This window comes from Triticum dicoccoides, chromosome 6B, assembly GCF_002162155.2.
Source record: "Triticum dicoccoides isolate Atlit2015 ecotype Zavitan chromosome 6B, WEW_v2.0, whole genome shotgun sequence".
NCBI lineage: Eukaryota > Viridiplantae > Streptophyta > Magnoliopsida > Poales > Poaceae > Triticum > Triticum dicoccoides.
In genome coordinates, this window is record NC_041391.1 from 151,062,903 (window position 1) to 151,089,582 (window position 26,680).

Here is a 26,680-nt window from a genome sequence, read left to right on the forward strand (position 1 = left end):
ACCAGGCCACAGTGCCAGCTTTGCAAGAAGCCAGGGCACAAGGTGAAAGATTGCTGGCATCGATATGATGAAGATTTCGTGCCCGAGGAGCGCCACGTTGCTGTAGACATCAGGGAGCAAGAAGAAGCTGGGGACACCGTCTGGTATGCTCACTCCGGAGCCACAGATCACGTCACCAGTGAGCTGGAGAAGCTTGCAAGACAAGAGAGATACTATGGCAATGAGCAAATAAACACTGCCGCAAGTGGAGGAGGTATGGACATATGTCACATTGGTCAATCTTCCATTAATTTCCCTAATTCTAAACGTGATCTTCTTCTAAAAGATGTTTTTCATGTCCCTCAAGCCAACAAAAACCTTGCTTCCATGTCTCGTTTGTCAGCTGATAATAATGTCTTTTTTGAAACTCATCCCAAGTATTTTTTCATTAAGGATCGGGCAACGAGGGAGCTCCTCCATCACGGTAGATGCGTCGGTGGTCTATATCCTATCACATCAAGAGCTTTTAGCTGCAAGCATCATCGTCAAGTCTACTCCGTCGTCAAACCATCCTTAGAGAGGTGGCATCAAAGTTTAGGTCATCCTTCCTTAAAAATAGTTGATCAAGTAGTGAATAAAGGCAATCTTCAATTGTCTAGTAGTGAGAATAAAGAGTCTGTTTGTGATGCTTGCCAATGTGCCAAGAGTCATCAACTCCCCTATCCTAAGTCAAATAGTGTGTCTCATGCTCCGTTGGAACTGATATTCAGTGATGTATGGGGTCATGCCAGAGATTCTTTTGGAAGAAAAAATATTATGTTAGCTTCATTGATGATTATAGTAAGTTTACATGGATATACTTGCTTAAGTTCAAATCCAAAGTCTTTTCTGTCTTCCAAGAATTCCAAAAACTTGTTGAGCGTCAATTTGACAAGAAAATTATTGCACTCCAGAGTGACTGGGGAGGAGAGTATGAGAAACTCAACTCTTTCTTTCGGAGCATAGGCATTGAGCATCATGTTTCGTGTCCTCATGCACACCAACAGAACGGTTCTGCCGGACGCAAACACCGTCATATCATTGAAGTAGGCCTTTCCCTTCTTGCTCATGCATCTATGCCTCTAAAGTATTGGGATGAAGCATTTATTGCTGCCACTTATATTATCAATCGTTTTCCTAGTAAGGTTATTGGGAACACAACTCCCTTAGAAAGATTGTTTCATCAAAAGCCAGATTATAATTCTCTTAAAGTTTTTGGATGTGCATGTTATCCTAATCTCCGCCCATATAATCGCCACAAACTTGAGTTTCACTCCACTCAATGCGTTTTCCTTGGCTGTAGCAATCTTCATAAGGGTTACAAGTGTCTAGAAATCTCAACTGGACGCATCTACATCTCTAGGGATGTGATCTTTGATGAAACCATTTTTCCTTTCGCCAAACTTCATCCAAATGCCGAAGCTCTTCTTCGAGCAGAAATTTCTCTTCTCTCGGATCCTTTGTCATGTACTGATCACGGGGGAGAATTAATAGAACATGATCATGTGACTAGTCCAAAAGAAAATTCAGATGCTAATGAAAAAATGCAGTTTTTTGGCTATGATTTTATGTGTGCAGAAGAGGACGAAAATAGCGCTGGATACGATGCTGATGCTATGCAGAACAGCAGCGCCAGGGAAGGTGCGCGATCCCAGGTTGATAGCCGCGCATGATCCGAGGCTGACAGCCCAGTTGTCCGGCGCACAGCGGCGTCTCCCGCGTCTCCCGTAGTGCCACATGGCGGGGCCAGCCCACCTGCCGATCCAGTGGCTGATCAAGATTCGGGCGTGGACCCAGACAGCGCGGGGCGCAGCTCATCCGCGTGCACAGCACAGGAACCGGTGCGTTCCGTGGCCGATAGCTCGACCGAAGCGGGGCCCATCAACAGCGCCATGCGGAGCCCTGCTGCCGGGGCATCTGGCGCGAGGCGAATCTCGCCGGATCCGGTGCCTCTCTTGGATCTGGAGCCCTGTGGCGTGGCAGTCTAGGACGATTTGGCTGGATCTTCTGCGGTTGGTTCTGGCAATGAGGAAACTGCAACAGCCTCTACACATGTATCATCTGAGATACCTCAGCGCCACACCAGATCAAAATCTGGATTATCCAAACCCAAGGTATACAAGGACGGTACAGTAAGGTATGATCCTCGCAAGTTTGCTTTTCTCACTAGTTCAGGTGAACCTATTCATTTAGCCAAAGCTCTTGCTCACAAAGAATGGAAAGGGGCTACGGACAATGAATATCAAGCACTCATGAAAAATAAAATGTGGCATCTTGTACCACCAAGAAAGGGAAAGAATTTGATTGATTGCAAATGGGTTTATAAGATTAAAAGAAAGTCTGATGGAAGTATAGATAGATACAAGGCCAGATTGGTTGCAAAAGGGTTTAAGCAAAGGTTTGGAATTGATTATGAGGATACCTTTAGCCCTGTTGTTAAGGAAGCTACTATTCGACTTGTCTTGTCTATTGCTATTTCCAGAGGGTGGAGTTTGCGTCAGCTAGACGTTCAGAACGTGTTTCTCCATGGTGTTCTTGAGGAAGAAGTGTTCATGCGGCAACCACCAGGGTATGAAAACAAAAGCACACCTCATTTTGTCTGCAAGTTGGACAAAGCTTTGTATGGCTTAAAACAGGCCCCAAGAGCCTGGTACTCCAGGTTGAGTACTCAGTTACAACAACTTGGGTTTATTCCAAGCAAGGCAGATACCTCATTATTCTTTTATCATAAAGGCAACATCTCTATGTTTGTTCTTGTCTATGTTGATGATATAATTGTTGCTAGTTCCAGTTCAGAAGCTACTACCTCCCTTCTTTGTGATCTTAATGTGGAGTTTGCACTCAAGGATTTGGGTAATCTTCATTACTTTCTTGGTATAGAGGTAAGACAGATCAACAATGGAATACTTCTTACACAAGAGAAATACACCACAGATATCCTAAGAAGGGTAGGACTGGAACATTGCAAACCAGTAAGTACACCACTCTCCACTTCTGAGAAACTTATAGTTGAAGGGGGTGAATTAGTTGGACCGAATGATGCAACAAACTATAGGAGTGTTGTTGGTGCTCTACAATACTTAACATTGACTAGACCTGATATTTCATATTCTGTCAACAAAGTATGTCAGTTTTTACGTGCACCAAGTACAGTTCATTGGACTGCAGTAAAGAGAATTTTGAGGTATCTAAAGTTTACAATGGGACTTGGAATCAAGATTGTTAAGTCACCATCCATGCTAGTTAGTGCATACTCAGATGCTGATTGGGCAGGGTGCCCTGATGATAGAAGGTCCACAGGTGGTTTTGCTGTGTTTCTAGGATCAAACCTTGTGTCATGGAGTGCTAGAAAACAGGCTACTGTGTCAAGGTCAAGCACTGAAGCAGAATACAAAGCTCTTGCTAATGCAACCACTGAAATCATGTGGATCCAGACTCTTCTATACGAGTTGGGAATCAAGGCTCCACAAGCTGCAAGGTTATGGTGTGACAACATTGGTGCTACTTATATTTTTGCAAATCCGGTGTTCCATGCACGTACAAAACACATAGAGGTTGATTTTCATTTTGTGAGAGAAAGAGTAGCACGAAAGCTACTTGATATCAAATTTATTCCCACAGGAGATCAACTGGCTGATGGCTTCACTAAACCACTTACCATGAGGAGACTAAATGAGTTCAAGTACAATCTAAACCTAGAGAAATTTTCATAGGTTTGGATTGAGGGAGGATGTTAGAATAGAGTACGTAGGGATAGATGATGATGTTTAAATCGTTTCTGTTTCTATCTCTTCTTCTGTTCTTCTTCTCCAAGTTGTATCGATCTCTCGTTGTAATCTGGAAGAATCCTAGCAATATTCCAAACCTTGTAAGCCACGACAACTATTCTATAAATACACATGCGGCCCGAGCAAAGGGTTCAATGCTTCCTATCAAATCTTACAGCATCGACATGTAGCGCTTCTTCCGCCCACCACCTCTTGTCGGTGGCATCGCCGGAGCAGGAGAAGAAAGCCCGGTACTAGAACACGTTGCCTGCCCGACCCCACGTCGTGCTTTGAAGCTCCGTCGGGCTCGGGCCAGCCCCTCAAAGGCGTGATGGACTTCTTCCTCCTCAAGACCAAGACCAACCGTAGACAAGAAGCGGAGGAAGAAGAGCATGACCTTAACATGGTGGTCGCCACGGACCACACGGGCCGCGCTCTCATCTACGACCCGGACTCGCTGGCCGTCCGTGCGCTGCCCAGGCTGCCCGACCGCAAGTACATTCCCGTCTCCCTCACCGCCGGAGGCGCCCTCTATGTGTTCGACCGGATCCCCATGCTCAACAAGAAGCGGTGCTACGAGGCGCTCACCTTCCGCCTGCCCCGCGACGGGTACGGGGACTGGTCGTGGCGCGCTCTACCCCTGCCCCCCTTCGTGCACGAGCCCAGCAGCCATGGCGCCCTCGGCCAAATCGAGTCCTATGCAGTGGTCGGCGACAGCGAGAGCCTCCGCATATCCACCAGACGCATGGGCACCTACTCGTATGACACCAAGAAATGCGAATGGACCAAGCTCGGGAGCTGGGCACTGCCGTTCGGTGGCCTCGCCGAGCACGTCCCCGAGCACGGGCTCTGGTTCGGCATCTGCTCCTCGGACTTTTAGAGCTCAGGTTTCTAGACACCCCTTATCCTTACCCTCCAACATTGCTTTTCCGTACTAGACAACTAACTTTGTACATCATATTTTCTCTTTTTTGTTTTCTTCAAAATAAAACAACATATGAACTTCATACTTTGCAAGACACCAAAACGTTCTACCTAGAATGTGAGAAAAAACTTTCAGATTTTTTTGTCAAACATAAATATACGAAATTAGATTTTTTGTATTAAAAGATGTACTTTTAGTATTTATATTGCACAAAAAATTCTGAAAGTTTTTTCCCACATTCTAGTAAGAATGTCTTGTTGAGCTTCCAAGTTTGAAGTTCATATGTTATTCTATATGGGAGAAACAAAAAGACAAATGTACTCGCACGAATCGCGATGCAAAAAATGAGTGGCTAGATAAGGGGGTGTCCCAAAGCCTATGCTCTACAGAATATTTTCCCTCGGACGACGGCGAGAACACGCTCTGCGCCGCCAACCTCAATGCTGCCTTCTCCGCGCTAACGCCGCCTGCGCTGCGTGGCTCATGGGAGGACATGACGCCGCCCATGGAAGGTGTCGGTGTCAAAACCGGCGGATCTCGGGTAGGGGGTCCCGAACTGTGCGTCTAGGCGGATGGTAACAGGAGACAAGGGACACGATGTTTTTACCCAGGTTCGGGCCCTCTCGGTGGAGGTAAAACCCTACTCCTGCTTGATTGATATTGATGATATGGGTAGTACAAGAGTAGGTCTACCATGAGATCAAGGAGGCTAAACCCTAGAAGCGAGCCTATGGTATGATTGTTGTTCGTCCTACGGACTAAAACCCTCTGGTTTATATAGACACCGGAGTGGGCTAGGGTTACACAGAGTCGGTTACAATGGTAGGAGATCTACATATCCGCATCGCCAAGCTTGCCTTCCATGCCAAGGGAAGTCCCATCCGGACACGGGACGAAGTCTTCAATCTTGTATCTTCATAGTCTTGGAGTCCGGCCAATGATGATAGTTCGGCTATCCGGACACCCCCTAGTCCAGGACTCCCTCAGTAGCCCCCGAACCAGGCTTCAATGACGATGAGTCCGGCGCGCATATTGTCTTCGACATTGCAAGGCGGTTTCTTCTCCAAATTCCATGTACTCACCGAATGGTGTCTGGCTTCTTATAAATGCTGCGCTCCTCAGCTTCCACGTCCAATAATGGCCATCTCCCACGTGTCGTACGAATGCGAAAGGCCAGGGTTTTTTTACATTTTACCCCCTAGCTGAGCGAATAAGCTGCCTATAAAGAGAGACGAGGATCTAGATCCGAATCACACCATCCTCCTTCCGCGAGTATTCATTGGAGCGCCTCTGACCAAAGATCCATTCCATCATGGATAGTCGACGCGGCTCCTCCTCTCGCGCTCCCAGCCCTCAGCCAGGAGATTGGGGGAGATGCGTAGTCCCGCATAGTGAGCTAGTGACGCTCCAAGCCGAGGGATTTCTTCCCCCTGCCTTTATGGTTCCGGTTCGAGCCGGACTTGCCACTTACAAGGGCGGAAAGCAGGCGGAGAGCATCCCCAATCCCTCCAAAGGAGAGCGGGTATGCTTCGTCCCTTATCTAATAAGGGGACTCAGATTTCCCGTACATCCGTTTCTCCGGGGGCTCCTGGAGTTCTACGGACTCCAGCTTCACCACCTCACGCCTGCCTCCATCCTGCACATCGCGGGCTTTGTAGCCCTTTGCGAGATGTTCTTGGGCATCGAGGCCCATTTTGCACTATGGTAGAAATTGTTCTGCCTTGTACCCCGTTCTCACGATATATGAAGTGGGCAGAGCTGAAATATGGCGCATCGCCGGGACCGGATATCTATCCGGAACCCCGAAGAAGGCGTCCGAAGACTGGCCTTCGAAATGGTTTTATATGGAAGACGCCCCGCTGCCGGTCCCAGTTCGGATCGGCCTCCCGGACTTCAGCAACGCTCCTCTGAAGAAACGCCTGAGTTGGCGCCCGCGGAGCCCTCAATGGGAGAATGATAGGGACGTTCAATATCTGATGGGCCGGATAAGGTTATTGGCTCATTTCGGATTGACCATGATTGGGGTCATGGCCACATGCATTATGCGAGGGGTGCATCCGCTCCAATATAGGGGCCACCCCATGTGGGATTTCAACGGGGAGGATGATGCCACCTGTCATGGCCGCAAGGGGCCAGGATCGGTTGCCGATCTGGTGAAGATTCTGTCCGGCTTGTACAAAGGGGAGAAGGAGGACTTCCTCCGCGCTAGTCCATTGAATGGATTTTCCATGAACAACCCTCGGAGCTGGGTAAGCAGACGTTTGTCTATCCGATCCATATTCCCAAAGTTAAGTGTCTCACTTTGTGATTTCGATGCAGGAACTGCGCCGGGCCGTAGAGGATATACACATCCTGGCTCCACAACTAGAGGATCCGGAAAGATCCCTTGATCCGACCTCCGAAGAGGATCCGGACATAAAGGTGGAGCTGATCGATGGGGTGTTCCACCAACTTAGCATCGACAATGCTTTGGTCGCCATTACGGCCGACTACCCCGGAATATCTCCGGTTTCCCAGGTAACTGTGACCGGAGTCCTGATACTACTACTCATCCCTGCTTATCTCTGACCACCGTATACCAATGGTGTTCCGCAGGAGGTGCATTCGAGGCGGGAAGACGAGCCTGCGGCGACCGTCCAGCAAGGGGCAGCTCGGCCCAGCAGGCGGAAAAGAAGTGCGGTGCGAATCAAGACGTCGCCGCAACGGTATGACGCACCACCGTGTTTAAAGGAAATATTCTTGGGAGGCATATTAACGCTCATGATTTTTCCAGGAGAAAGAGCGCTCGCCGGACTGTGTCCGGAGAGGTTGCCAATCGAGCCTCCGCCAGCCAGGCTCCAACGCCTGGTCCGGAGGGGGAGGCAAACACAAGGCGTGCGCCGAATGCTCCTCCAACGGAGGATGCCGACAGGCTGTCCGCCACCAGATCTGAGGTGGAGAGCGCCATGAATCATAGGCACCGCCGGACTGTTCTTCATGACGCGTGTTTCTCCTTGGAGGCATTGAATGCCTTTAATGCGGGAGATGCACACCTCCGTGCCGCTCAAGATGGTCTAACCAGAGCCACGGAGCAGTATGTGAAAGACATACGGGTGAGTGAATTTTGACCATTTATATATATTAGTAGCCCCTGAGACTTAAAATAGTCAGAATAACTGATTTAAGGATCATTTGTTATGCAGGATCTTTCAGAAAAGAATACCCATCTGTCTCAGGAGCTTCAAGAGTGCAAGGCCCAACTTGAAGCCGCACTAGCCGCCACAGGGGGAGCCACAGAGACCCCCTCTGGTAATATATACTTCGAAAGATAAGTAGTTTGTGAAGTGCGGCGTGTGTATAAGTCTGACAATAATATTGCAGATGGTGCCGGACTAGATCCGGACAAGCAACAGCTACTACGCCAGCTGAAGGCCGGCGAGAAGGTGCTTATGAGGGTGCGGCAAGAGAGGAACAAACTCCAAGATGCCAACACCCAGCTGGGCGAGGAACTAAAAGATGTTCAGGCCCAGCTGTCTGACTCCGTGAAGGAGAATCGGCGGCTTCGTCGCGGCATTTATAGTAAGTGCTTGAGCAAACCTTTTGAAAAGAAGAGTTCGGCGAGGAAGTTGATTGACAGAAATATGTCTGTAGGCGTGCTCAAAGGTCGTCCTGCGGAGGAAATGCCCGGTTCAACGGGTGACCTACTTCCCGAGCTGCTGCAACTGCACGAACGAGTTTGGCAGGTGATGAGCGGAGTCGCCCAGGCCTTGTGGCCTTCCATGTCCCTGCCCAAAGGTCTTGGAGAGCTTGCGGATAAACTTCAGGGAGCACGGCGGCGCTTCCGGTTGTGGAAGATATCGGCCTGCCGTCAAGGCGCCAGGGAGGCCTGGGCCATGGTGAAGACACGGTATGCGAAGGCTGACCCAAACCACATGGCCGAGGTCGGACATGTGGGGCCCGATGGGAAGGAGATCCCTGTGAGCTTAGTGTACGACCAAGTAGAGTTGGCTGCCAAGTATTCACAGCGGGACTGTAAACTAGACAGTTTATTAGATGGTATCGAAGAGGAATACCATCAGTCAGCTTGACTATGTAATTTGAAATGACATGAAAAATGCCTTCTAGCCGGATTGTAGATCGTTTGTCATTGCGGACCTTTTCGCTTCAACCTACGGACCCGACAGTCCGGAGTGTGTCCGAATACCCTCACGGTTATGTAAAAACCGGGGCATGCATGGAGACCAGGCGTAGGGGTCATTAGTGCTTTATCAGACAAGTGTCCAACTAGTTATGTTATATTACATGGTTAGTAAGAAACATCTTCCAGGGAGAATAGTTCCGTTAGGGGTTCCTTTCCCTGGGAGGCATGCCCTAAAGTGCATGTCCGGACTGCGAAAAAAGCAGGAAAGCATCTGGGGGCAGATAAATAAATAGGTAAGAAATCATCTTTCAATTCACCGACTGAATATTCCCTTAAGAACGCTAGCTTTCGGCTTCACCCAGTCTGAGGTACACATCCGGCTGACCCGGCAGTAACAATCGCAGAGGTGCTCCCTTTACCTCCTAGCCGAACAATCGGGAACGTAGGGGTAAGCACAGGAGCCAGGCAACCCAGCTTGGCCAAAACTTAAGTCATATCGATGCATATAATGGCGAATAAAAGGTACATGCGGAAGTGTGACACATGTGTTGGGCATAAGGCCCGTATAAATAAGCTTCTGTTAAAGGAGCCCCCACGTATAATGAGTGAGAGTAGCACGTCAACCGTGTGCGATCAATGCGCAGGTGAGCCTTCAAAGGCTTTGAGAAAGGGGGAGGGGGAAGGAGAAGAATAAAGGACAGCTAAAGTATAAAATGTAGTGGGGGAAGGAGACGAACTCGGAGTCCGGCGCTAGGCGTAGAATCTTCGAAGACGGGCTGCGTTCCATGGGTTTGGCTCGAGTCGGTTATCCGATGCGTTTCGCAGATGGTACGCTCCGCCGGTCAGGACTTGGTCGATGATGAAGGGACCTTCCCATTTGGGCTTGAGTTTGTCCTTTTTCTTGTCCGGCAGGCGTAGAACTAGTTCGCCAACATTGTAAGTTTTGGCCCATACTTCTCTGCTTTGATATCTTCGAGCCTGCTGTTGATAGAATGCGGAACGAGCTTTTGCCACATCGCGCTCCTCCTCTAGGGCATCCAAACTGTCCTGCCGATCCAGCTCGGCTTCTCTTTCTTCATACATGCACACGCGAGGTGAGTCATGAATTATGTCGCAGGGCAAAACTGCCTCTGCGCCATATACCATAAAAAATGGTGTGAATCCGGTAGTGCGATTCGGCGTGGTCCGCAGCCCCCAGAGTACGGAGTCGAGCTCCTCTACCCAGTGCGTGTTAGATTCCTTAAGGGACCGCACTAGTCTGGGTTTGATGCCGCTCATGATTAGACCATTTGCTCGTTTGACTTGACCGTTAGTTTGAGGGTGATAGACTGAAGCGTAGTCGAGCTTGATGCCGATGTTTTTGCGCCAGAGTTTAACCTCCTCGGCCGTGAAGTTCGTGTCGTTATCAGTGATGATGCTATGGGGGACGCCGTAACGGTGTACTACCCCAGATATGAAGTCTATCACCGGTCTGGATTCGGCCGTCTTATCTGGCTTGGCCTCTATCCATTTGGTGAATTTGTCCACCATGACCAATAGGTATTTTTGCTTGTGGGTTCCTCCTTTAAGGGGTCCAACCATGTCAAGCCCCCAGACCGCGAACGGCCAGGTGATGGGTATAGTTTTGAGGGCGGTGGGTGGCATGTGGCTTTGATTAGCAAAGAGCTGGCAACCGACGCATCGTTGGACTAAGTCCTGAGCATCTGCCCGGGCCGTCAGCCAATAAAATCCTGTACGGAAGGCCTTGCCTACCAGGGCCCGGGCTGCGGCGTGGTGCCCACCGAGTCCGGTGTGAATTTCAGCCAGAAGATTTCGCCCTTCCTCTTCGGAGATGCACCTTTGAAGGACTCCGGTTGTGCTTTTCTTATAAAGCTCTCCCTCATGGACCTTGTAGGCTTTAGATCGCCGTACTATGCAGCGGGCCTCGTTTTGGTCTTCGGGAAGTTCCTGCCTGGTTAAGTAGGCTAGGAATGGTTCCGTCCACGGGGCAATGACTGCCATTATTTCGTGGGCTAAAGGTGTTATTTCATTGGCGGAACTACCGATTGTGTCAGAGTGTGCGGTGTCGGGCGGTGCGGTTGGGTCCGGATTGTTGTTTCTGGACTCCCCTTCCCATAGTACGGATGGTTTGAAAAGCCGTTCCAGGAAGATGTTGGGAGGGACGGCATCACGCTTTGCGCCGATGCGTGCTAATACGTCCGCCGCTTGATTATTATCTCGGGCTATATGGTGAAATTCGAGCCCTTCAAACCGAGCTAACATTTTCAGAACGGTGTTACGGTAAGCTGCCATTTTCGGATCCTTGGCGTCAAAGTCTCCATTTATTTGGGATATCGCGAGGTTCGAATCCCCTTGTACCTCTAGGCGTTTAATGCCCATGGAGACCGCCATCCGGAGGCCATGTAGAAGGGCCTCGTATTCGGCTGCGTTGTTGGAGTCCTGTACATTATCTGGAGTACGTATTGGACTGTGACTCTGGTTGGGGACGTCAGGACGACGCCAGCCCCCAGGCCGGCCAACATTTTGGAGCCGTCGAAGTGCATGATCCAATTGGAGTATGCGCCGTACTCTTTAGGGAGTTTGGCTTCAGTCCATTCGGCGATGAAGTCGGCCAAAACTTGCGACTTGATAGCTCGCCGCAGTTTATAGGTTATGTCGAACGGTAGGAGCTCAATGGCCCATTTTGCAATCCTGCCAGTCGCGTCGCGGTTGTTTATAATGTCATTGAGAGGTACTTCGGAGGCTACTATTATCGAACACTCTTGGAAGTAGTGTCGCAGCTTCCGGGATGCCATGAACACCGCGTATGCTATCTTTTGATAATGTGGATACCTGGACTTGCATGGAGTTAGGATAGTGGACACTTAGTAAACTGGTTTTTGAAGGGGGAACTTGTGTCCGTCCGTTTCTCGTTCGACGACGAGCACCGCGCTTACAACTTGATGTGTTGCCGCGATATACAATAACATTGGTTCGCCCATATTGGGCACGGCCAGGACCGGATTTGTTGCCAATATGGCCATTATTTCTTCAAGTCCGGCCGTGGCGGCATCCGTCCACTTGAAGTGTTCGGTGCGCCGGAGGAGGCGATAAAGGGGTAATGCCTTTTCTCCTAAGCGGGAGATGAAGCGGCTTAGAGCCGCCACGCATCCAGTCAATTTTTGTATTTGCTTGAGGTCTTTTGGGATATCCAGTTGTGACAGAGCTCGAATCTTGGCTGGGTTTGCTTCAATTCCTCTACCGGATACAATGAAGCCCAAGAGCTTTCCGGCTGGTACGCCAAAAACGCATTTTTCGGGGTTGAGCTTAATGTCATATGCTCGGAGATTGTCGAATGTGAGCCTCAGGTCGTCTACTAGAGTTTCGACGTGCTTGGATTTGACGACCACATCGTCTACCTATGCCTCCACTGTTTTGCCGATCTGGTTTGCCAGACATGTCTGAATCATGCGCTGATATGTTGCGCTGGCATTTTTGAGCCCGAAGGGCATTGTGTTGAAGCAGAATGGTCCGTATGGAGTAATGAATGCCGTTGCGGCTTGGTCGGGCTCCGCCATCTTGATTTGATGGTAGCCAGAGTATGCCTCGAGGAAGCACAATGAATCGTGCCCTGCGGTAGCATCGATAATTTGATCGATGCGGGGAAGGGGGAAGGGATCCTTTGGACAAGCCTTGTTAAGGTCCTTGAAATCGACACACAGGCGCCAGGATTTGTCCTTCTTTGGTACCATTACCAGGTTTGCTAGCCAGTCCGGATGTTTTATATCTCTTATGAATCCGGCTTCTAATAGTTTGGCTAGCTCCTCTCCCATTCCCTGTCTTTTGGGTTCGGAAAATCACCGAAGAGCCTGTTTGACTGGCTTGAATCCTTTTAGGATATTTAGGCTGTGCTCTGCCAGCCGGCGTGGGATTCCTGGCATGTCTGAAGGGTGCCAGGCAAAAATGTCCCAATTTTCCCGTAGGAATTCCCGTAGTGCGGCGTCTACATCAGGGTTTAATTGTGCCCCAATGGAGGCCGTCTTTGTGGGGTCCGTTGGATGGACTTGGAATTTGACTATTTCGTCCGCTGGCTTAAAAGAGGTGGACTTGGATCTTTTGTCAAGTATCACGTCGTCCCTGTTCACCGTGGAGCGCAGCGCTGTGAGTTCTTCGGCCTCTAGGGCTTCAGATAATGCCTCTAGGGCTAGTGCGACTGTCTTATTTTCGGCACGGAGCGCTACATCCGGATCACTGGCAAGGGTGATGATTCCGTTGGGCCCGGGCATTTTGAGCTTCATGTACGCGTAATGGGGTATAGCTTGAAAAATAGTGAATGCCTCTCGTCCTAATAAAGCGTGATATCCGCTGCTGAACGGGGCCACATGGAACGTGATTTCCTCGGACCTGTAGTTGTCCGGCGACCCGAATACTACATCCAATGTGATTTTTCGTGTGCAGCATGCTTCCCGACTAGGGATTATTCCTCTGAAGGTCGTGTTGCTTCGCTCAATGCGGCTCCAGTCTACTTCCATTTTTCAAAGGGTTTCCTCGTAGATGAGGTTTAATCCGCTGCCGCCATCCATGAGTACCTTAGTAAGGCGAAAGCCGTCCACTATTGGACTAAGGACCAATGCGGCTGGTGCTCGGGCTGTTTGGAATTTAGGTTCGTCACTAGCGTTAAAGGTAATAGCCGTGTCGCTCCATGGATTTATTGGTGCTACTTGGTAGACTTCGGCGAGGCTGCGGAGTGTTCGTTTCCGCATATTATTTGATGTGAAAGTCTCGAAGACTGTTAATACCGTACTGGTACTGCTGGGCTGGTTATCTTGGGCTAGAAGCTCTTCGCCACTTTTGGCCACCTGCCGTAGTATCCAACATGCTCGAAGGCTATGTGTTGGAGTGGCGCCCTCTGTACTATGGATTTTGAAGGGTCCATTGAGCCATCCCTCCAGTACGGTTCCTTGCCCTTTAGGGTTTTTTTGCTTTTTGGTTTTTAACCCAGGTGCCTGAATATGATGCATCCTTTTATTTTGGACTAGGGTTTTGTTCGGAGCCGAATTGTCCCAAAATTTGGTTTCGGTTTTCCGGGCACTCTCCATCGCACAGTACTTCCGTACTATGGACGCCAAGTCGGCGAAGCGTGTAATTTCACGACGACTTATGGCGTTCATGATTCCCTTGTCCGTGCAATTATTGCAGAAAATTGAGATTGTGCTTTCCTCACGGCAGTCCTTTATCCTGTCCATAACCAGGAGGAATCTGGCCCAGTAATGGTGTACTGTTTCAGCGGGCTCTTGCCGGATTCGGGATAAATCGTTTGTGTTTGGGTGGGCGGGTGGAATTAAATTCGGAACCCCGTCCAATCTAAGACTCAAGGGCCGAAAAGTTTCCGAACTTGGAAGCTTGGATTGTTGGATGTTGTCCAACGAATCTGGCCCGCTGCCTGACTTTAGGTTCAGTGCTTGATTGACGTCCGTCCCTCCGAGGGAATCCGGCATGGAGGGGTCGGGAATTCGGACATAACTCGTCCTTAATGTAGAAGAAGAGTCGCCGTGCTGTTCATCCACCACAGCAACGTGGTGGGTAGCCTGGGGAGAGTTGATCTCTCTCAGATCGGTTTTAGGCCCAATCTGATCGTAGTCTGTAGCGACTCCCAGGGCAGCGATGCGATCCAAGAGCTCGTTTACGGAGGAGAGCTCCATCGGATCTAGCTGCTCGGCGAGTTCCGAGTTGACGTGAAGATCGCTTTTGATGACCCGAGAGGTCATCGTCGGCGCGGTGGCCGAACAGGCGGTCATAAGAAAACCACCTAGCCGAATAGTTTGGCCGATGGCCAAAGCTCCTTTGGCAACGGTACCGTCTTTAAAGACGAGACGAGGCATCCTTCCTGATTGCGACGGCACAGAGGAACTCTCAATGAAAGCACCAATGTCGGTGTCAAAACCGGCAGATCTCGGGTAGGGGGTCCCGAACTGTGCGTCTAGGCGGATGGTAACAGGAGACAAGGGACACGATGTTTTTACCTAGGTTCGGGCCCTCTCGGTGGAGGTAAAACCCTACTCCTGCTTGATTGATATTGATGATATGGGTAGTACAAGAGTAGATCTACCACGAGATCAAGGAGGCTAAACCCTAGAAGCTAGCCTATGGTATGATTGTTGTTCGTCCTACGGACTAAAACCCTTCGGTTTATATAGACACCGGAGAGGGCTAGGGTTACACAGAGTCTGTTACAATGGTAGGAATCTACATATCCGCATCTCCAAGCTTGCCTTCCACGCCAAGGAAAGTCCCATCCGGACACGGGACGAAGTCTTCAATCTTGTATCTTCATAGTCTTGGAGTCCGGCCAATGATGATAGTTCGGCTATCCGGACACCCCCTAGTCCAGGACTCCCTCAGAAGGGCACCCGCTGGGGACGTACGTGGTACACCTCGGCTCCTCCAAGTTGTGCGTCGCCAGGTTCCTCGAGGCGGCTAGCTCGCATGTCTCTGAAGAGCCTGGCCAGCCGTTCCAGATAGAGGACGTCCTCGCCGTTTTCACCAGCGTGGAGGTGCAGAGGCGAGGTGAAATTCTTCGCGTGGTCAAGAATAGGTCGGAACTTTACAAGATCGTCGAGGGCCAACTTGCCTACTGTGTATTTTAATACTACTACCTCCTTTCCTTAATGTAAGTCTTTTAGAGCATCTCCAATAGCTTGTCTATATGGATATATATACTCGTTTTTCATGACGTGAGCCCAAAACAGGCGTCCAACAGCTTGTCTATATGGTCGTCCAAATATACACATCCTCTAAATCAACCTCGACAATGTCCACGCCTGGACAATGTGAAGGCGTCGTCTAAACTCAGCTGTAGTCATGATTTCTTCCTCTCCCCAGCAACAGCCCACCTGTCATGGTCCCTGTATATAGACATTCTGATGCAAAACTGGATGTGTATATGAGGGAATCTTTTTAGACCATTGTCTATATGAATATATAGACATCCAAATATACACATGCTATTGGAGATGCTCTTAGAGGTTTCAAATGGACGTCAACATACGGATGTATATAGACATATTTTAGAGTGTAGATTCACTCATTTGCTTCGTATGTAGTCCTTTGTTGAAATCTCTCAAAAGACTTATGTCAGCGCCCCTGCTACCCACAGGCAAGCTGACAAGGTGGACCCACAGCTCCAGGGCTCGCCAAGCTCGCCCGCCAGGCCCGTCAGGAAGAGAAGGCCCAACCCGCGAGTTACTGGACCGGCCTGGGTGCAGTGAAGCCCGACCCCAACCACTACTTAAGGCAGCTCCAACAGTGAGTGAACCATCCAGAGGATCAAGGCATCGGCGGCGGCAACCCTAACCCTATTCCCCATGTTCTTCCTGTATCCCAAATGTTGTAATCGAACCTGAGATCGAACTAGTAAGAGTAGATCGAGTGCAATTGCTTCCACCGCATCCACCTCTTACATCTGGTATCAGACACCACTTCCACTACTTTCCGCGGCGATCTGGCGCAGTTCATCGAGACCAGATCCTTGACCCAAGCCCGCGCACACCTCGTCGCCATGGATCCAACCGTTCAATCCTTCTTGGAGCGGCTCGACACCACTCTGAAGGAGCACACCGCAACGATCAACGCCTCCAATGCCAAGGTCGACGATCTTGTGGCGTGGCGTCCTGATCTCGAGCGGCGCATCGCCGATCTGAGCGACTCGGTGGCGGCTCTCCAGCTCGCGCCTCCTCCACCGCGCATGGAGGGCGTGACGGCACAGGCGCCTGCATCGACCAACCCCCCGCATGCGACGGCCGGCACCCACGCGGGAACCGTGTCTGGCGCGGCACAAGCTCCACAAGGGCCCGATGGCCGCGGCGTCTACACCATCCCACGGGGGCCCTCGGCGACGTCCTTCCAAACGCCGCCACCGCCCCCGGCAAATGGTCAGTACGACGATCTACACTCACCATCTCTTCTGTCTCCGTTTGCGCATGATAGTCAGTTACTCAGCGGCTTAGGCCAGGCGCATCCGTCCATTCAGTTCCCGCAGTTTACCGGAGACAATCCTAAACTGTGGAAAACTTTGTGCGAGCAGTACTTTACGATGTTTGCTATTCTTCCGTCATTCTGGGTTCCCATGGCTGCAGTGAACTTCTCTGGTTCAGCGTCGATCTGGTTGCAGTCCATCCAGAAACAACTTGCAGAATTCGACTGGGAATCCTTTACTACACTGCTTTGTACGCACTTCGGCCGCGATCGCCACCAAACGTTGATTCGCCAGTTTTACATTGTGCGACAAACAACCACGGTGGCAGAGTATATTGAACAATTTGAGTCAATTATCAATCACCTCAATTCTTATTCTGACACGATCCATCCGTTTTATTTTCTCACCCGCTTTGTCGAGGGGCTTCGGAAGGACATCCACGCGGTGGTGCTGGTTCAGGGACCTCCAGACTTGGACACGGCGTGCGCTCTAGCTCTGCTCCAGGAGGAGGTGGCCGATGGAACGACGCACAACACCTATCGAGCGCCAGATGCGTCCACGCACGCAGGGATGCCATTACCCCTGCCTCCACCACCACCTATGGCGCGGCTAGGGGTCCCTGTGACCACGGCGACGGCAACAGACCGTCGTGGTACAGAAGCCGCGCGCGTTGACAGCACCAAGATCAAGGCCTTCCGCGACTACAGGCATGCCCGCGGCCTGTGCTTCAAGTGAGGCGAGCGCTGGGGCCACGAGCACGTCTGCCCCACAACCGTGCAACTCCATGTGGTCGAAGAGATGCTCAAACTCTTCGGCATCAACGCAGCGATCGACCACACCACCATCGAGCCACCAGCTGACTCCGTCATGGCCATTTCTCGGGCTGCGCTGGATGGCAGCGTCTCCACCAAGGCGTTCCAACTGCTCGCGTCCATCCAAGGGTGCGAGGTCCTCATGTTGGTGGATAGCGGCAGCTCGACGTCATTCATCGACCAACGGCTGGCTGACCAACTCGCTGGAGTGATTCCCCTTCGCCAATAGTGCCGCATCCACGTCGCTGACGGGGGCGAGCTCACATGTTCAGCAAGCATACCTGGCTGTCAATGGTCGTCACAAGGGCAGGATTTCACCACTGACATGAAGATCTTTCCTCTCGGAACCTACGACGCCATACTTGGCATGGACTGGTTAGAGCAACACAGCCCCATGACAGTCGATTGGAAGAGCAAAGTTATTCATATTCCTACACCTCTGGGTCCAGCCCGTCTGTTCGGTCACGAAGCCAACTCCTCAACGTGCCATTTAATCACCAGCTTACAGTTGCAGAACTTGTACCGGCAGGGTTCATTGTTGCACATTGCCCTCTTATACCCAGTCACTGACGAGCAACAGAGCAAGCCATCACCAGCGCCAGAACTGCAGCAACTGTTAGATGAATTCCAAGATGTGTTCGGGGAACCAACAGGCTTGCCACCGCGTCGTGCATGTGATCATAAAATCCCGTTCATGCCCGGCGCTCAACCTGTCAATATTCGACCGTACCGGCACAAACCTGAGCACAAGTCAGAGATTGAGCGGCAAGTAGAAGAGCTGCTGCAGTCCGGGGTCATTCAACGCAGCCGTAGCAGTTTCGCCTCACCTGCTATTCTGGTTAAAAAGAAAGATGGAACCTGGCGTCTCCGCATTGACTATAGGCATCTCAACGCCATGACATGCGTCAGCATGTTCCCTGTCCTGATCATTGAAGAATTATTGGATGAACTGCATGGTGCAGCGTGGTTCACTAAGCTCGACCTGCGGTCTGGCTATCACCAGATACGGCTAGCGGAAGGGGAGGAATTCAAAATAGCATTTCAAACCCACACAGGGCATTATGAGTTCAAAGTGTTGTCGTTTGGATTGGTGGGTGGACTATCAACCTTCTTGGGCACAATGATAGACACATTCCATCCCTTGCTACGGCACTGCGTGCTTCTGTTCTTCGACGACATAGTGGTCTTCAGCAAAACGTGGCAAGATCATCTCAATCACCTGCGCCAAGTCCTCCAAATCCTTCGCCGGGATCAATGGAAAGTGAAGATCAGCAAGTGTGAGTTTGGGCAACAGCAGCTGTCATACCTGGGCCACGTGATCAGCGACAAAGGAGTTGCTACAGAGCCCAGTAAGGTTCAGGCAGTCCAATCATGGCCCACCCCGCAAGACGCAAGAGAGGTTCACCGTTTCTTGGGATTGGCAGGTTACTACCGCCGATTCGTTCATGGATTCGGCGTCATCGCCAGGCCACTTTTCAACTTACTAAAGAAAGGGGTCCCATTTGTGTGGACAGACAACACTGCACAAGCATTTGCCCTGCTGAAACAATAGCTCACCTCTGCTCCAGTTTTGACACTGCCCAATTTCAACAAAACCTTTGTGATTGAAACAGACGCGTGTGACAAGGGCATCGGAGCAGTACTTCAGCAGGATGGCCATCCTATTACGTTCATGAGCAAAAGTTTGAGCCCAAGGTACCAGGGGCTCTCTACTTACGAGAAAGAGTACCTGGCAATCGTGGTAGCAGTAGAGCAATGGCATCCCTACCTGCAGCATAGCGAGTTCATTATCCATACGGACCAAAAAAGTCTGATCCACCTGGAAGAGCAGCGATTGACAACACCCTGGCAACAACGAGCATTCACCAAACTGTTGGGTCTGCGCTACACCATTAGATACAAGAAAGGCACCGAAAACACAGCAGCTGATGCCCTTTCCCGCTTCAAACCTGCTGCAACGCTGTTCACGGTCACTTCTTGCAAGCCCAGTTGGCTCGATGATGTGTTGTCCAGTTATAACTGCAACCCACAAGCACAGAAATTGCTCGAGCAGCTAGCCATCAGAGAGGACCCCAAGGGGCGTTTCACCCTTCAGAACGGCATCTTGCGTTTCCGCGGACGCATCTGGCTAGGAGGTTCTACAGCAATCCAACAGAAGATAATTTCGGCATTCCATGGCAGTCTGATGGGAGGCCACTCGGGGTTCCCTGCCACCTTCCAGAGCATTCGCCGCCTATTTGCATGGCCCAAGATGAAGATTCAGATACTTCAGTATGTGCGTTGCTGCCCCACCTGCCAACAAGCTAAACCAGACCGAGCAGCATCCCCCGGCCTCTTGGAACCTCTGCCAATTCCTCAACATCCGTGGGATATGATAACCATTGATTTCGTCGACGGACTCCTCCAATCTGGTAACTTCAACTTCTTATGGGTGCTGGTCGACAAGCGCACCAAATTTGCTCATTTTCTGCCGCTCGCCCATCCTTATACTGCATCAAAGGTGGCTCTGCTCTATATGAACAGCATCTACAACATCCATGGACTCCCTGGGGCCATCGTTTCAGATTGAGACCCAGTATTCACCAGCATGTTTTGGCGCGAGTTGTTCAAGTACGCTGGCACTGAGCTGCGTGTGAGCGCGGCCAATCATCCTCAGACAGACGGGCAAACCGAGCGCGTCAACCAGTGTGTTGAGACTTACCTCCGGTGTTTTGTGCATGCCTACCCACAGCGTTGGAGCCACTGGATTCCACTTGCCCAATTTTGGTACAACTCGTCCCACCACTCAAGCATCGACATGTCTCCGTTCATGGCCATGTTTGGGCACGAGCCACGTCACTGGGGCATCACAGGTACCACCGAGTGCACAGTGCCAGCATTGCAATCGTGGCTCGACGAGCATGCCGTGATTCAGGATCTGCTTCAACAACACCTTCATCGTGCTCAGCAACACATGAAAGCTCAGGCGGACAAACATAGATCACTGCGGGCATTCGAGGTTGGTGATTCCGTTTACCTGAAGTTACAGCCTTATGTTCAAAGCTCAGTCGCACGGCGTGCCAATCACAAGCTATCATTCAAATACTACGGCCCGTTCAAGATCATCGGCAAGATCAATGAAGTGGCGTACAAATTGGATCTCCCAGAACAATCCTAAGTGCACCCAGTTTTCCATGTGTCCCAACTGCGCCGCTGCCTCGTTCCGGGTATGATTTCATCTCCAGAACTCCCAGTTAATTCTGACATTCCTGCAGTCCCTGTCGCAGTACTCGGGAAACGCTGGCGCAAGAAGAATGGCTTGATGATTGAGCAGGTTCTCACTCGGTGGTCAGATCAAGCAAGCACCCCCAACAGCTAGGGAGACAGAGAAGCCTTGCAAAACCGCTTTCCGGCAGCTGAGGCTTGGGGACAAGCCTCCTCTCAAGGGGGAGGGGATGTCAGCGCCCCTGCTACCCACAGGCAAGCTGACAAGGTGGACCCACAGCTCCAGGGCTCGCCAAGCTCACCCGCTAGGCCCGTCAAGAAGAGAAGGCCCAACCCGCGAGTTACTGGGCCGGCCTGGGTGCAGTGAAGCCCGACCCCAACCACTACTTAAGGCAGCTCCAACAGTGAGTGAACCATCCAGAGGATCAAGGCATCGGCGGCGGCAACCCTTACCCTATTCCCCTTGTTCTTCCTGTATCCCAAATGCTTCAATCGAACCTGAGATCGAACTAGTAAGAGTAGATCGAGTGCAATTGCTTCCACCGCATCCCACCTCTTACATATTTGGGAACGGAGGGAGTAGCAGATTTGCAATTCCTCAGCCACCGAGACACGTGCAAATTATAGCCATCGAAGAACCGGTGTAGTTCAATGCATGGTTCAAGTGATATTTCATCTTCAGAAGACGCGCTTGGAAGGTTGTCCACGGCGTAGTGTGACGCAATGGGAGTATTTCTAAATTTGCTTGTGGAAAATGATATGTTTCAAAGTGCCAAAAGTCTACCAAACTTTATAAAACCCGGCCCCTCCACGTTCCTCAGCTTTGTTGTGAATGGACGTCCATCAATGTCATTACATCAGAGACATGGATACGTACTGCATGTCTGTATCCAGTTCGGTGATTGCTGTAAGACATGATCTAGACATATATGTAGTCTTCCTCGCGTGTCTCTGACCCAACTCTTCTGAACCGTTCTTGCACCTTGCGCCCCATGGTTGCAAATGCCTGCTATATATACACATGAATATAAACATACGCATACACGACGACGCTTCTCTCGAGATAGGCATGGATATGACAACTTTCTCATGTGCCCTGCTGCTGGCGACACTGATGCCCCTTTCGACGAAAGCGTCTAGCAAAGTAAGATCGCGCTCCTCCTCTCTCACAAGACTTCGATTAATTTGCATCTTTCAGCGAATGCGGGTCAACCGTCTTGTTATGACAACATTTTACCTCAAATTTACAGCTCTACATCGTGTATTTGAGGGAGAAGAAACATGATGATCCGTCTATGGTCGCCGCGTCGCACCATGACATACTAACCTCTGTTTTTGGGAGGTACTGGCTATCTATAGTTGTTCCTGTTACATATGTGACTTGCTCACCTTTTCGTTCTAGTGGGTGACTCACAATTATTTACTTTTACTGGCAAAAGCAAGGATGAAGCCAGGAAGTCGATAGTTTACAGTTACTAGCATGGATTTTCTGGATTTGCGGCGACACTCACTGATACGCAAGCTGAGACACTTGCAGGTAATATTCGTTTCCAAGATCTGGCATTAGCATGTTTTCTTTAAGAACTCTTTTAAGACGTTTTCATTAACCTCGTGTGAAGTAAGAGGGACTTTCCATTTTAGCAGTCATTCAATCAAGATTGATTGAGTATTGCTCTTCTTATGATAAGTTTAGCCGAATCCATTGAAAAGGATAGGTTTTGGTGAGGTTTTTTGGCACTCAGGATCACATGATCTTTTTTAGGATCGGAGCGTCTTTAAAACATGCATGATCGACTGAAACTAATCATGTTTCGAGTGTAGAATTCCCTGAAGTTGTCCGCGTGAAGCGTAACACTTATCACAAACCGCACACAACTCAGAGTTGGGGCTTTCTCGGCCTTGACTATGATGGACCACAACAACAACAACCACAACAAGAGGAAGGCCTTCTGCAAAGAGCAAAGCACGGAGAAAACATCCTCATCGGGGTGATCGATTCAGGTTCGCAATTACATTTATAAGTTAAATCACCATCCACACATCCAAAAATGGGTATCCCAAAGTAGGAGATGGAGTACATCGTCAATTGATCACATGCTTATGCAACAGGCATATGGCCTGAATCGCGAAGCTTTGATGACACCGGGTATAGCATTGTGCCGGCACAGTGGAAAGGCGTGTGCCAGATTGGGCATGCGTGGAATGCCACGAGTTGCAACAGGAAGATCATCGGCGCCCGATGGTATAGTGGTGGCATCAGCGCTGAGGTGCTTAAGATGGACTACAATTCCCCTAGGGACCTCACTGGCCATGGCACACATGTAGCCTCAACAATTGTCGGTAGCCAGGTGTGGAATGTGAGCCACAGAGGGGGTGGCCTTGGTGTCGGTATGGCTCGCGGTGGAGCACCACGGTCTAGATTGGCTATATACAAGGTATGTTGTGTCGACGGGAGTTGCCCTGAGGCAGCGATCCTTGCTGCCATCGATGATGCCATAAAGGATGGCGTGGACGTTCTGTCGCTCTCACTAGGAGGAGTCCTGGCGAGGAGATCTTTGAGACATTGCATGCTGTATTGCAAGGGATCTCCGTTGTGTTTGCGGGCGGAAATGGAGGACCCGTGCCACAAATGGTGTCGAATGCCGTGCCATGGGTCATGACGGTGGCTGCTAGCACAATAGACAGATCATTCCCAACCCAAGTGATGCTCGGGAACAATGAAAAGTTGGTGGTACGTACAAACAAATCTTAAATCTTCGAGTGATTCTTATGTTATACGATATGGTATTTGTTGTCATTTGATTTTGTCTAAAAAGGAATATTAATCACACTTATAAGCATTTGGTTCAACATCCAAGAATCCAAGTTTCAAAGTATCACGCCACGTATAACGTACAGACAAAAATTGAACTAATATTTCAGGTTGTGCAGATTTAAACAGTGTAGTAAATCATCTTCAGTTTTTTATTTCAAAAAACTCGAGCAACCGAATTGCTAACAAAAATGCAATTACCAAATTGTACAAAAATCCTGCATTAATATGATAGACCAAATTGGTGTTGCTCTCTAGTGTTCATGAACTTACATGCATTGTTTTGCCATATGAACTTGACTCTTTCCTCAACAAAACAACTTGACTCTTCCGAGATGCATGCAAAAAGGAAAATGGAGCTAGGGGGCGGAGCCGGATAATGGAGATGGCCATCGAACCATAGAAGGCATATTCACGTAGCATAGTAAATATCGTAGTGTCTAGGTAGTCTAAATATGCCTGTTGTTCGAAAATATGAATGAAAACTATTGTCTATTAATTTAGAGTTGGTTCTACAATCACCACTATCAAAGGATGATTTATTTAGACCTTAACCAGACTTTCTTCTTCATCATCCCTACACAACCACAGGTGAACAATCAAAAAAATTCTAATTAGTTTTTGATGTATATTTGTACTTTGTACACACAAGTTAATCTAATATTGGGAGAGTAGCCAAGGACTAACCAAAACATAATCAGAATTCGAGATGAGTGTATAGACTATCACTTCTTCCTTACCCTTGCTACTATGGGTCAGCACCCATGCATGATGGAAACTAACAATCTATCCGTGGATCGAACCAACAACAGGTATATTTTTAGTGCCACCTTGAAGCTTTCCATAATTTCTAGAATACAGAAGAAATGGTTCCTTAAAGGTTTGACAATTTGACTTGGAGCTGAGTTTGACCTTAATCATGCAAAAATAAGAATTCACTCTCCGTGACGTGCCTTATTCCCCCATATCTTCTTACTTTGCATATTACGTTTGTCTTAATTCAAACTTAGTAAGTTTGACTAAATTTATATTAAAAATGCCAACATCTACAATATCAATTAAAAGGGTAGTACCCCCCCCCCCTAGTAGTTTATTCCATAGAATAAAATTGAATCATATCTATTCCCTCCACTCCATAATAAGAGTGTCGTGATTTTAGTTGACACTTATTTTGGAACGAAAGGAGTACTATAGAACTGCCATTTTAATATCCTCGATGCATACGGCTTGGCCCAAATTGTGAATCTGATCATCGTACATGATCGCCCAGCCAGACACATATATGATTTTTTGTTGTTGTAACATATAAGATGTTGTAGACATGCACGTACTTGATGTGAGGTTGTAGGGCCGAGGTTATGGACTAGAGGGGGTGAATAATCCTATCAAAAATTACTACTCCAAATTTTAGTTTTTTCTAAAATAGGGTTGAAACTTGTGGCATCTACACAATTGTGATGCATACAATCAGCTTTATTAAGCTTGATGCAACACAATGAGGACAAAGTCATCAACAAGTGGAGTACAGAACATAGATAGCTACCCTAGAACCATTACCAGATATAAATATAACAACTTTGACTTAGTCGACTTCTTCTACCGCCACGCCTTCAAGAAGGATAAACACCCTCACACTGGTGTTACCATGTTTGGCCGGAAACGACCAAGACAAGAAGTTTTATCCTTATTATCACAACCAACCACTACAGGTCATCACATCAGTAAGGAGACAATGCCTTGAAGAAGGTAACAACGCAAGATTGTCGCTACAGTGCCCGATCAATAGAGGCTAGAACATGAGTTTTTACCCTGGACATGAAGCAGTGTTCCAGTTATCATCTTGATGTAGGATCTTAAGAAAGTCGTGGTAGCCAAATATGATTAAAAAGTATATGATGTTTTCTGATGTTCAGATAGTCGGTGCTACCTACTCCTCATTCGTTGAGGTCTGGGCACAAAGTCCTAAGACCACAAATGTCTCGGTAAGGTCGCCCACAAAGAGCCAGCCAAGCACTTTCCCACCTATGCCACAGTGGCTTGATACCACCAGGGACAAAGCCTCACTTAGGGATGGAAGTAGGTAGGATATGGGTGGGTACAACCTCCTTCTACCTAAACCCATATCCCAAAAAACTTTTTATACCCACCCATTTCAATACCCATGGGCACAAATTGACACCCATACCCATACCCATCGGGTATCCTATACCGAATGGGTATCCAGTGGGTACAATATATAGCATTTACATTTTGAAAGAGTAGAGAAATGAGCCTAAAATTAAAGTGATATTGGGCAAGCAGTCTAGCAACGACGCAACCTCCTCTAGTGGTTGACCTCTTGGAGCAACAAGGGAGTAAGAGCAACAGTTGGTGGAATTCTGATAAAGTGGGAGGCGGGAATCGGAACTAGGGATCGCTTGATCGAGAGTAGTACAAGAGTTTGGTGGTGATGAGTCATGATTTCATTGTTTTGATGAGTCATATAGGACGTAGGAGGGGTGGTGAGCTGGTGATTGCGAACCTATGGAACTATGACTGGTTTAGGGAATAAGGGATTAGGGTTGGGTTAAAGGAGTTGGATGTTGATTCCACATGTGGTCGGAGTTAATTTCATCTATTAATACTTTGGGGTATCCATTAGGTTACCCATGGGCGCAATTTCATACCCGTACCCTACCCATATATTTTGTGGGTATGGATACCCATTACCCATGGGTACAAAATCTTGCCAAGTTTCACCCATGCCCATTGTTTTCGGGGAGGCTACCCGTGGGTACCCATACCCATGGGAAAAACTGCCATCCCTAGCCTCACTCTCGGTTGTTCCTACACAAAGAAGGCAATTATGGGGCATGTACAATACACCTTGAAGGTTCTCATGTACTCCTACCAGTTTAGGAGGTTCACACCCTCCAAGGATAACAAGTAATGCAAAGTCACTTCGAGAAAGTCTCCAAGAGATGTCCGATCGACTCCCTGAAGGATCTCTCTCTCTCTCTCCCTCTCTCTCTCCCTCTCCCTCTCCCTATCCCTCTCCCTCTCCCTCTCCCTATCCCTCTCTCTCTCTC

At 49.2% G+C, this 26,680-nt stretch overlaps 1 pseudogene; it reads left to right on the top strand.

Annotated features, from left to right (window-relative positions):
* The first annotated feature begins 21,869 nt into the window (after positions 1–21,869).
* Positions 21,870–26,680, top strand: part of LOC119320936 — a 17,547-nt pseudogene continuing 12,736 nt past the window's right edge.